This window comes from Mirounga angustirostris, unplaced genomic scaffold (assembly GCF_029215605.1).
Source record: "Mirounga angustirostris isolate CCGP_5_RB_7025 unplaced genomic scaffold, mMirAng1.0.hap1 SCAF_1, whole genome shotgun sequence".
In the NCBI taxonomy this organism is placed as follows: Eukaryota; Metazoa; Chordata; class Mammalia; order Carnivora; family Phocidae; genus Mirounga; species Mirounga angustirostris.
This window is the reverse complement of record NW_026991709.1, coordinates 147504618-147517226: the sequence shown is the minus strand read 5'-3', so window position 1 is coordinate 147517226 and position 12609 is coordinate 147504618. Positions and strand designations below refer to the sequence as shown.

The following is a 12609-nucleotide window of genomic DNA, read 5'->3' as shown; positions in this document are numbered from 1 at the left end:
GAGAATATAGTGTTAGGTACTGACTGGTATCTTACAAGTGATTGATCTCAGTAGGGCTATGCCTGTTGAAGAACTAACACCTCTTTTCTGACTGTCCATTTAACGGTTGCCCTGGGGGGTGGAAATGAGCTTCAGCTGTGCACTTAGAGCCAGAGCTCTTATCCACAGGCCTTGAAAAGGTGAGGAGGTTCCATACCACTCAGGATGTCATTGGCATCACTCATTCCCACAACCATATCCTGTGTGTGTACGGGGAGGGACCTCCCAGCCCGGGAAGAGGTCCAGGTTCTCTCCTGGATCACTGGGGCTTCAACCGAACATCATCTCCTCTAGGCAGAAGATGAACTGAGCACTAGAGAAAGATTGTTCAAAAGTCCAGTGCAAAGATTCCTTACAGCCTCTGTGAAATGCAGGCGTTATCTGAACAGACAGGAAAAATGATATTGCCTCAGCCACAGCAATACAATGGGACATAAGACAGATGCAGTTTGAAGCGAGAAAGGCAGAGCTGCTCTAGAAGGTTGCAGATAGAAAGGTCTAGAAAACAAGGTACTGGTTCAGAGTTCTTGCCCCACAAAAGCCCAAAAGTAAGATGCCCTGAGGAAATGGGACTGTAGGAAGTAAGAGGGGAGAGAAGAAAAAGAACATACTTTGTGTGTCTGCAGCTTGGCAGAATAAGCAGGATTGTGCTCTTGGAAAACATTTCTGGGTGGAGAGAATATAAAAACAAAAGAAAGAAATATATACGAGTCTCACCTACAAACACAAATACTGAAATCCTAAATAAAATATTGGCAAACCAAATGTTGCAATATTAGACTCACATGCCCACACAACTAATACATTTATTCTGAGAATGCAAAAATGAAATTAATAGAAGGACACTCACTGTTATAATAAATCACTTAGTAAGGACTGTTTTTTAAAACCACAGGATAATCCCAACTGATGCCAAAATGGCCCTTGGAAACATTCAACACATATTCCATTAAAAAAAAAAACTCTCAATGAATTAGATAATTCTGATGACAGATATTCATCTCAAAGCACCTAGAGAGGGGCACCTGGGTGGCTCAGTCATTAAGCGTCTGCCTTCGGCTCAGGTCATGATCCCAGAGTTCTGGGATCAAGCCCCGCATTGGGCTCCCTCCTCTGTGGGAAGCCTGCTTCTCCCTCTCCCACTCCCCCTGCTTGTGTTCCCTCTTTGGCTGTCTTTCTCTCTGTCAAATAAATAAAATCTTTAAAAAAAAAAAAAAAAGCACCTAGAGAGTTTTTCCTGAATGAGAACTCATTGTAAATATCAAAAATATCTTAAACATCGTAATATTTTACTATTGATCAAACAAATCCATGAGTTATAAATGCAAATACTTTTACATAAATATTTATGTTGTCAATCAAAACAGCATGTATATACGTTTGAAAAATAATAAGAAAAATAATAAGATTTATTTTAAATTATAGGCAAATACTTTGATATTTGTAATGATTTTTTAAATATTGACTATTTTTAAAGAAGTAAATAAGCAGGGGCACCTGGGTGGCTCAGTCGTTAAGTATCTGCCTTCGGCTCAGGTCATGATCCCATGATCCTGGGATTGAGCCCCGCATCGGGTTCCCTGCTCTGCGGGAAGCCTGCTTCTCCCTCTCCCACTCCCCCTGCTTGTGTTCCCTCTCTCGCTATGTCTCTGTCAAATAAATAAATAAAATCCTTAAAAATTTTTTTTAAAAATAAAAATTGAATTAAAAAAAGAAGTAAATGAGCAAAATTGACTGTAAAATCCAGACAGAAGAAATTGGCAAAGTGGCCAAAGAACCATCCTCAGAAAGAAGCTAGTCCCCGTGGTCTTTGCCAATAAAATCCATCAGTCATTCATGGTACAAATTACTCATACAAATTAAAAGTATCCCAAAAAATTGAAGGAATCTAAGTTTACTTTATTTATTTAAAAACTTGGTCTGGGGGCGCCTGGGTGGCTCAGTCGGTTAAACATCTGCCTTCAACTCAGGTCATGATCCCAGGGTCCTGAGATCAAGCCCCACATCGGGCTCCTTGCTCAGCAGGGAGCCTGCTTCTCCCTCTCCCTCTGCCTGCCACTCTCCCTGCTTGTGCTCTCTCTCTCTCTGTCAAATAAATAAATAAAATACTTTTAAAAATTAAAAAAAAATAAAAACTTGGTCTGAATCTGACCCAAAAATCGTATGCCTCCAAAAATTTACATACTACCTCACTGGTTAACAAACATTCAAAAATTCTTAATATGTTAACAAATTGTTTCCAATGGCCTATTTTTTTTTCCTGAGCTTTACTAATAATTTCAAAAATAAAAGGAATCAAATGGCACAACTGAAGCAGAAAGATATCTGGGACACTAAGGTGATGTCCCACGTGTTTCTATGCACACCCTCTGGTACATACTATTGATGTCCAACTGCCTATTAAAATACTAATTTACAATGGCCAAGGAGGATTTTGTCTAGGAATGTAATAACCTCAATTTTAGGAAACCTATTAATATTTTTCATTATAATCACAGATTAAAGGGGGAAAATATAATTACTTTGATAAATTCCTAGATTGATGTTTGATAGGTAGTAGGAAATTCATACATATTCATAAATATTGAGTGAAGAATAGCTGATAAATAGGAAGATAAAAACTTAACAGTAATAGCTGTTAGCCTTTTTGAGGTTTGCCGATCTCTTCAGGAATTTGATAAAAACTTTGAGCCTCTCTCCATAAAACAGTAAAGAATGAAAATGATTAGGGGTGCATGGATGGCTCAGTTGGTTGAGCGTCCGACTCTTGGCTTAGATCATGATCTCAGGGTCATGAGATCAAGCCTCGCATCAGGCTCTGCACTCAGTGCTGAGTCTAATTGGGATTCTCTCCTTCTTCCTCTCCCTCTGCCCCTCCCCTGCTCATGCTCTCTCTCTCTCTCTCTAAAAAAGTAAAAAAGTAAATAAAATATTTTTTTAAAAAATGAATATGATTTAGATAGATTCCCAGGAGGAGTCTCACTCACTTATGCATCAAATAATAGGAATACAGACCCCAGCCCCAACTGTGGACCCTGACGTGGCCTGTGAGCCAGCTCCAGTGCCTCAGCCAAAGCAGCCCCTGGAGAACAGTGACTTAGACGATTACCTACCTGCAAGAGCAATGTGGAAGTCCAGGAGTCCGGGCGCCTGGGTGGCTCAGTTGGTTAAGCAACTGCCTTCGGCTCAGGTCATGATCCTGGAGTCCCAGGATCGAGTCCCACATCAGGCTCCCTGCTCAGCAGGGGGTCTGCTTCTCCCTCTGCCCTCTTCCCTCTCATGCTCTCTGTCTCATTCTCTCTCTCAAATAAATAAATAAAACCTTAAGGAAGTCCAGGAGTCCATCAGAGAAGTTCCAGCACACTGTTGGAGCAAAAACAAATCTAAGACTGGACACATTGGAGAGGATAAAAGTAATAGTTTGACTTTACCCACCTCACCCCTCCTCTGAGGTGGCACAACTCAGTGCCAAGAGAGCCTTTCTTGGCCTGTGATTTCTCCCATGGGAGAAAGTAAGACCATGTAAGTGAGCACCCAGCTTCCCCAGCTGTGCAGGACACTACCAAAGAAGTCTGTTTATTGCTCACCCCATTCAGAATACTGAGTCATAATCTACATGACTAGGAGATGGTGAGCAGCTATGAGAACAGCAGCCAGGGCTCAGAATGTATCAAGTGGACTCAGATCCTATTAACTGCATCATGGACTCCCATCTAGAGCCCGGACCACCACTGGGACACCTCATCCATAGGTCTCCCCATTGTCTCAGACACCCCCCGTGCTCTGTGTGCCTTACCCACACACATCTCCACCACATGGCTGGCTCCCTATGTGCACTTCCAATGGCTATAACGAAAGCAAGCTTCAGCAAATGGCTAGTGAGCATGCATACAAGGCATGACTAAATCTGTGAGCAAGAGAGAAACCACAAACTTGAGGATAGCACTGCCCTTGGGAAAGCAAAAGGGAGGTTGTCAGCACTCAGCCTGTGCATTGCAGAATTGAGAGAAGGCATACAAGCTTTAAAATTCTGCCTGAGGAGGGAGAAAGAAGTGTGGAGCAGGAGTATCCATAGAAGGTCTGAGAAAGCCTCAGAATCCCTGGTAAAGCCGATGGAAGGTATTTCTCTCCTGAAATCAGTCAGTAAAGACTGGAGGAAGTGACTGCTACTTCAAATGCAAAGATAACAACACAAGACTTAAAGGAACATGAAAAATCAAGGAAACATGACACCACCAAAAGATCACAATAACCTTCCAGTAACTGACCCCCCCAAAAATGGAGATTTGTGATTTACCCAATGAAGAATTCAAAGCAGCTTTTTAAAGGAAGCTCAATGAGCTATGAGAAAACATGGAAAGTCAATTCAGCAAAATTAGGAAAACAATGCATAAAACAAAATGAGAAGTTTAACAAAGAGGTAGAAATCATAAGAAGGAACCAAACAGAAATTCTGGAGCTGAAGAATACAATGAATGAAATGAAAGATGCCATAGAGAGAATCAAGAGCAGAATGGATCAAGCATATGAAAGAATATGTGAAGTAAAAGACAGGACCTTGGAAATTATCCAGCCAAAGGAGAAGAAAAGAAAAGAATGAAAAAGAATGAAGAGAGCCTATGTGAACTATGGATACTATCAAGAGAAGTAATCTGAATTATTAGAGATCAAGAAGGAGAAGAAAGAGAGAAGGGGGCAAAAAGCTTGTTTAAAAAAATGATGGTTGAGAGGTGCCTGGGTGGCTCAGTCAGTTAAGTGCCTACTTTCAGCTCAGATCATGACCTCAAGGTCCTGGGATTGAGCCCCACGTCAGGCTCCCTGCTCGAGTCTGGCAGGGAGTCTGCTTCTCCCTCTCCCTTGGCTCCTCCCCACCCATGCTCTCTCTCAGTCTCTTTCACTCTCTCTTAGTCTCTGTCTCTCAAATAAATAAAATCTTTAAAATAATAATAATAATGGTTGAGAACTTCCCAAATCTGAGCAGAGATTTGACCATCCAAGTTCATGAAGCTCATAAGTCCCCAGACAGGTTAAACTCAAAAATTTTTTCTCGAAGACTCATCATAATAAAACTAACAAAAATGAAGGACAAAAAGAATCTTAAAAACAGCAAGAGAAAAGAAGCTTATCACTTATAAGGGAATCTTCATAAGGCTATCAGCAGATTTCTCAGCAGAAACCTTACAGGCCAAGACAGAGTGGAATGACATACTCAAAATGCTGAAAGAAAAAAAAAACACCTGCCAACCAAAAATACTTTATCTGACGAAGTTGTCCTTCAGAATGAAGTACAGATAACCTCATTCATTCCCGGACACACAAAAGCTGAGGGAGTTAAGCAACACTAGACCTGCCTTACAAGAAATGCTGAAAGTTCTTCAAGCTGAAATGAAAATGCTCTAATTAATAATATGAAGGCATGAAAATATACAACACACTGATAAAGGTAAATATATGGTCAAATTCAGAATATTCTAATACTGTAATATGGTAGTGTGCTAACCACTTAATGCCAGTAAAAAGATTAAAGGACAAAAATATTAAAAATAACTATAGCTACAATAATTTGTTAATGAATACACAATATCAAAAGAGGTAAATTGTGACATCAGAAAACATAAAGGGAGAGAGTAGAGGGTAGTTTTGTACGCCATTGAAGTTAAGTTGCTATCAGCATAAAATAGTTCACTATATCTGTAAGATGTTTTGTGTAAACCTTATGATACAAAGCAAAATCTACAGTAGATACACAAAAGATAAAGAGATGGGAGTCCAAGCATACCACTACAGAAAATCATCAATTCACAAAGGAAGATGGCAAGAGAAAAAGAAGGGAACGAGAGAACAACAAAACAGCCAGAAACCAATTAATGAGATACATTAATTAGACCTTACCTGTGAATAGTTACTCTAAATGTAAGTGGATTAATTTCACCAATCAAGAGACATAGAGTGGCTGAATGGATAAAAAACAAGACCCAACTACACACCGCCTACTTCAGCTTTAAGGGCGTACATAGGCATAAAGTGAAGGGATGGAAAAAGATATTCCATGAAAATGGAAACCAAAAGAGAACAATGGTAGTTATAATTATATCAGACAAAATAGACTTTTACTCAAATGCTATAATAAGAGGCAATGTCATTATAAAATGATAAAGGGGTCAATTCATCAAGAGTATGTAAAAATCATAAATATGTATGCACCCAATATTGGAGCATCTAAATATATTAAGCAAATACAAACAGATCTGATAGGAGAAATAAACAACAATACAAGAGGGGTAGGGGACTTCACTACCCCACTTTGAACAGTGGATAAATCATCCAGACAGAAAATCAATAAGGAAATGTTGGATTTGAACCAAATGGACCTAAGATATATATATATATATATATATATGGAACATTCCATCTAACAACAGCAGAATACACATTCTTTTCAAACTTACATGGGGCATTCTTCAGGATAGACATATGTTAGGTCACAAAACAAGTCTTAACAAATTTAAGAAGGTTGATATCATGCTAAGTATCTTTTCCAACTACAGTGGTATAAAACTAAAAATCAATAACAGGACGAAAACTGGAAAATTCACAAATATGTGGAAATTATATAACACACTCCTAAAAAATCAATAGGTCAAAAAAGAAATCAAGGGGTGCCTGGGTAGCTCAGTCGGTTAAGCATCTGCCTTTGGCTCAGGTCATGATCAAGCCCCGTATCAGACTCCCTGCTTGGAGGGGAGTCTGCTTCTCCCTCTCCCTCTGCCCCTCATCCTTTCCCCCACTCATGCACTCACTCGCTCGCTCACTCTCTCAAATAAATAAAATCTTTAAAAAATAATAAAGTAATAAAATAAATCAAAGGGCAATAAAAAAAATCTTTGAACAAACGAACATGGAAACAAAATATATCAAATCTTATGGGATGTCGCAAAAGCGATTCTAAGAGGGAAGTTTATAGTGATAAATGCCTACATTAAGAAAACAGAAAGATCTCAATAAGTAACCGAACTTTACACCTCAAGAAACTAGAAAAAGAAGAACAAACTAAACCCAAAGTTAGCAGAAGAAACAAAAAACAGAGCAGAAATAAATGAAATAGAGACCAGGAAAACAATAAAAAAGATCAATGAAACTAGAGCTGGTTTTGAGGAAAAAAATAAAATCGACAAATCTTTAGCTAGACTAAGGAAAAGGAGACAAGATTCAAATAAATAAAATCAGAAATGAAAGAGGAGACATTGCAATTGATATCACAGTAATAAAAAGTACCATGAGATAATACTATGAACAACTGTATACCAACAAGTTGAATAACCTGGAAGAAATGGATAAATTCCTAGAAATATACACCCTACCAAAACTGAATCATGAAGAAATAGAAAATCTGAATCGGCCAATAATGAATAAGAAGACTGAATCAGTAATCAAAAACCTCCCAACACAGAAGAGCCCAGGACCAGATGGTACAGTGGTTCATTCTACAAAACATTTAAAGAAGAATTAACGCCAATCCTTCTTAAACTCTTCCAAAAAAATAGAAAAGGAAGGAATACTCCCAAACTCATTTTATAAGGCCAGTATTACCCTTTTATCATAGCCAGATAAGGACTCTATAAACTGAAGGCCAATATCCCTGATGAATATGGATGCAAATATTCTCAACAAAATATTAGCAAACTGAATTCAACAACACATTAAAGAATCATACACCATGATCAAGTGGGATTTATCTCTGGGATGCAAAGATGGTTCAACATACACAAATCAATAAGTATAATATACTACACTAATATAATGAAGGATAAAAATCATGATCTTCTCAATAGATGCAGAAAAATCATTTGACCAAATTCAATACCCTTTCATGATAAAAACTCTCAATAAATTGTGCATAGAAGGACATACCTCAACATAACTCACAGATGACAAGCCCACAGCTAACATCATACTCAATGGTGAAAGACTGAAAGCTTTTCTTCTTTTACAAGGGTGCCCACTCTCACCACACCTCTTAGCATAGTACAGGAAGTCCTATCCAGATCAGGCAGGAAAAAGAAATAAAATGCATCCAGTTTGGAAAGGAAGAAGTAAAATTATCATTGTTTGCAGGCAATATGATCCTACATAGAGAAAATCCTAAAGACTCTACAAAAAAACTATTAGAGCTAATCAACAAGTTCAGTAAATTTGCAGGATACAAAATCAATATACAGAAGTCAGTTGTGTTTTATACACTAACAAAGAAACATCTGTAAAAGAAATAAAATAATCCCATTTGTATTACCATCAAAAACAATAGACTACTTAGGAATAAATTTAACCAAGAAAGTGAAAGATCTATACTCTGAAAATTATAAGACTTTGATGAAAGAAATTGAAGAAGACATGAACGAATCGAAAAATACCCCATGTTCATGGATCAGAAGAATTGATTTTGTTAAAATGTCCATACTATCCAAATCCTTCTATAGAATCAATGCAATCCCTATCAAAATTTTATCAAAATTCCAATGGCATTTTTCACATTAATTGAAAAAAGCAATCCTAAAACTTGTATTAAACCACAAAAGACATCAAATAGCCAAAGCAATCAACAAAGCTAGAGGCTTTGCACTTCCTGATTTCAAACTATGCTTCAAAGCCACAGATGTCAAAATAATATGGTACTCACATAAACAGAGACATATAGGTCAATGAAACAGAATCAGGAGCCCAGAAATAAACCCTTATATCCTCAATTGGGAATGCTCAATGGTAAAATGATAGTCTCTTCAATAAATAATAAGGGAACACTGGATAATCTCATGCAGAAGAACGAAACTGGACCCCTATCTTACACTACTCACAAAAATTAACTCAGAATGAATTAAAGACTGAAGCTCTAAAACTCCTCAAGAAACATAGGGAAAAATCTCCTTGACATTGGTGTTGGCAATGATTTTTTGGATATGACACCAAAAGCACAAGTAACAAAATAATACATGAAATAAATAAGTGGAACCACATCAAACAGAAAAGCTCATGCCTAGCAAAAGAAATAGTCAATGAAATGAAAAAGCAACCTACAGAATGAGAGAAAATATTTGCAAACTATATATATGATAAAGGTTAATATCCAAAATATATAAGGAACTCCTACAATTCAATAGCAAAAAGCGAACAACCTGATTTAAAAGTAGGCAGAGGATCTTAATAGACGTTTTTCCAAAGAAGACATACAATAACCAATAGGTAGGTACATGAAAAGATGCTTAACATCACTAATCATCAGGGACATACAAATCAAAACCCCAATGAGATATCACCTCACATCTGTTAGAATGGCTGCCATCAAAAAGAGAAGAGAAAACAAGTGTTGGTGAGGATGTGGAGAAAAGGGAACCCTTGTGTACACAGTTGGTGGGGATGTAAATTGGCACAGCCACTGTGGAAAACAGTATGGAGGTTCAACTACCATGTGGTCCAGTAATATCCAGTAATGTCTGGGAATATATTCAAAGGAAATGAAATCAGGATCTATAAGAGATGTCTGCACTCCCATGTTTATGGCAGCATTATACAGTAGCCAAGATATGGGAACAATCTAAGTATCCATCTACAGATGAATGGGTAAAGAAGATGTGGCATATATGTACAATGGAGTATTATTCAGCCATGAGGAATAAGGAAATCTTGCCATTTGTGACAACATGGATGGACCTTGAGAGTGTTATGCTAAGTGAAATAAGTCAGAGAAAGACAAATACTGTATGATCTCATATGTGAAATCTAGAAGAGGTGAACCCATAGAAACGGAGAGTAGGATGGTGGTTGCCAGGGTCTGTGGGATGGATGAAATGGGGAAATATTGGTCAAAGAGTACAAACTTCCAGTTATAAGATGAATAAGTACCGGGGATCATACAGCATGGTGACTGTAGTTAATAATACTGCATTATATACTCAAAAGTTGCTGAGAGAGTAAATCTTAAGTGTTCTCACCACACACCAAAAAAATGGTGATTATAGGAGATGATTGAGATGTTAACTAACCCTATTATGGTAGTCCTTTCTCAATATATAAGTGTATCAAATCATCATGTTATACACCTTAAATTTATACAATGTTATGTCTCAGTTATATCTCAACAAATCTTGGGAGGGGAAGACATGTTGATTTTTCAAAAGCCATAAAATTAAAAGGCAAACAATAACTGGGAGGATATATTGCTTAAATACATAATGGGCAAAGAATTATTTAGCCTCATAATGCTAATGGGTAAGAGGGCAATGCACATAAGCAGGCAATTCACCAAAAAAAAAAAAAAAAGAAAAAGAAAAGTAAATGACCAATAAGCATGTGAAAAAATATTTAACTTAAACTGTATTTCAACTGTATTTAATTCAACATGTAGCCCAGAACTTAGCATATGGTTTGCGCATTCCTGTTTCCTGTTTAACAAATGCACAGTAAGATGCTGGGAAAACAGCCATGAATGGGGCAAAGTTCATCATTTGTTTAGCCGAGCAACAAAAATGCAAATTGAAATAACGAAATGTCACTTTGCCTAACAAATTGGATGACTAAAAAGAACCATAACCAATGTTGCTAAGAGTTCAGGGAAAGAGGCAGTCTAATGCACTCAAAATAGTAGGAGCACACGTTAGGGCACTGGTAACTGGGTAAGTCCGAGCAATCAGAGTGGGCATACCCTTTGATCCAGCAATTGTACATTCCATCCTTTATCCTACGGAAAAGCTGAACAAGCAGCCCAGGGTACATCAATGCAATCCAATAAGCATTGCATTATTCTTGTAGGGAAACAGTGACCTACATGTTCAACAATAGGGACTCTTGGGGAAATGGAGGGGATGAGGTCCAGGAAACAGATGAGGCATCAGCTCTGCAATAGCAGACAGATTTGGTCCAGATACAAATAAGTGGGTAAATGTGATGTCAGGAAGTTGGAGAGGTTTTGTTTTATGTTCTGTATCCACCCCCCCCAATCCATCCCCCACTCTCTGAACTAGAAAGCAAGTCTGTCTTCTGAAGGTGCAAGGGTGGTAGAATTGAGGTTTCCAGATTGTAGAGAGGGTTTGAAAGAGCTCTTGCATAGAATGGGAAAGGAAACTATGTGGACAAATAGAAAGGATCCCCACACAGCAAAGAAGGCCTGCATAAGGTCAGAGATCATGAACATTTACCTGAGACATAAAGAGCCTGCAAAAGAATACAGCAACCTTGAACACAAATAAATGCAAAGTAAAAATCCATTCTATTTGAAGAAATGGTCTGTAAGTAGCAGGTATATTCATAAATCCACATCGTTGGGCATACTTACACAGTACAACTCAAGTGTCAATTCCAGGATTTACATTAGAACTCCTCATGTCAGGGGCTTCTAGTTTAGTCATTAATTTGCAGTGAAATTCGCAGATAAATCTCAAACCAAGTTTGGGAGATGGGGAGAGCAGATAAAATGGAAATGAATTCTCTCCATACTAGGAACAAAAAAATATAACATTAAATCTTAAGAAAACTAGGGACGCTTGGGTGGCTCAGTCGTTAAGTGTCTGCCTTAGACTCAGGTCATGATCCCAGGGTCCTGGGATCGAGTCCCGCATCAGGGTCCCTGCTCAGAGGGGAGCCTGCTTCTCCCTCTGCCTGCTGCTCCCCCTGCTTGTGCTCTCTCTCTCTCTGACAAATAAATAAAATCTTAAAAAAAAAAAAAAAAGACCTTTGGGGCACCTGGGTGGCTCAGTCGTTAAGCATCTGCCTTCGGCTCAGGTCATGATCCCAGGGTCCTGGGATTGAGCCCTGCATCGGGCTCCCTGCTCTGCGGGAAGCCTGCTTCTCCTTCTCCCACTCCCCCTGCTTGTGTTCCCTCTCTTGCTGTGTCTCTGTCAAATAAATAAATAAAATCTTAAAAAAAAAAAAACTTAAGAAAACTGCAAGTCTCCAGGAAACCCAGGAGTCTAATGGAAGAAAAGATAATGTAAAGGTGAATTCTTCCAAAATTAGGGTAGAAGCCAAATGTAAGTCAAATCAAAATCTGAACCAGATGTTTTTTAACTTCTCAAAAGAAAGAAAATCTGATAGAAAAAAAAGTCAAGAATAATTTAGAAAGGTTTACAAAGACTAATATAGGAATGAAGAGGACCCCTGTATTAAGATATTACAGTATGTTTTAAAGGCACAGTAACTAATTTGTGAGAGAGTGATACAAGATATAATGAAATAGTCCAGAAGTACAGCCTAGAATATATTAAAATTTAATTCATGATTTATCTCATGATTCCCATCTACCTCTAACCCCAGTTGGAAAAAGAAACCTCTTAATAAATGGTTTTGGGACAAATATTCACTAGTTATTTGGGGGAGGGGAGGATGTATTGAGAGGGGAAGTTCCTTAATTTTCCCTTCAGTGAAGGAAGGAATGGATTTTCCTGGTGTGCAGGCCCAACAGGACTTACAGGAGACAATAAAGATGTGCCCGCGTCCCTTGGGAGAGGTGGCCGCACAATCTCTAGAGAGTGAATCCCTGTTCATTTACCATTTATTCAACAAATAGTTGTTGAACTATTC

At 38.2% G+C, this 12609-nt stretch overlaps 1 protein-coding gene and 1 long non-coding RNA gene across 7 annotated transcripts in view; one reads left to right on the top strand and one right to left on the bottom strand.

Moving 5' to 3' along the window:
* MYRIP (myosin VIIA and Rab interacting protein) overlaps positions 1-12609 on the top strand; it is a 406340-nt gene that overhangs the window by 366823 nt on the left and 26908 nt on the right. The window lies entirely within an intron of this gene.
* Positions 1-12609, bottom strand: part of LOC135364216 (uncharacterized) — a 50385-nt gene that overhangs the window by 27509 nt on the left and 10267 nt on the right. Inside the window, exon 2 of the long non-coding RNA XR_010411062.1 lies at positions 3153-3402. This is a non-coding gene — a long non-coding RNA (uncharacterized LOC135364216). The remainder of the gene's footprint in view (positions 1-3152; positions 3403-12609) is intronic.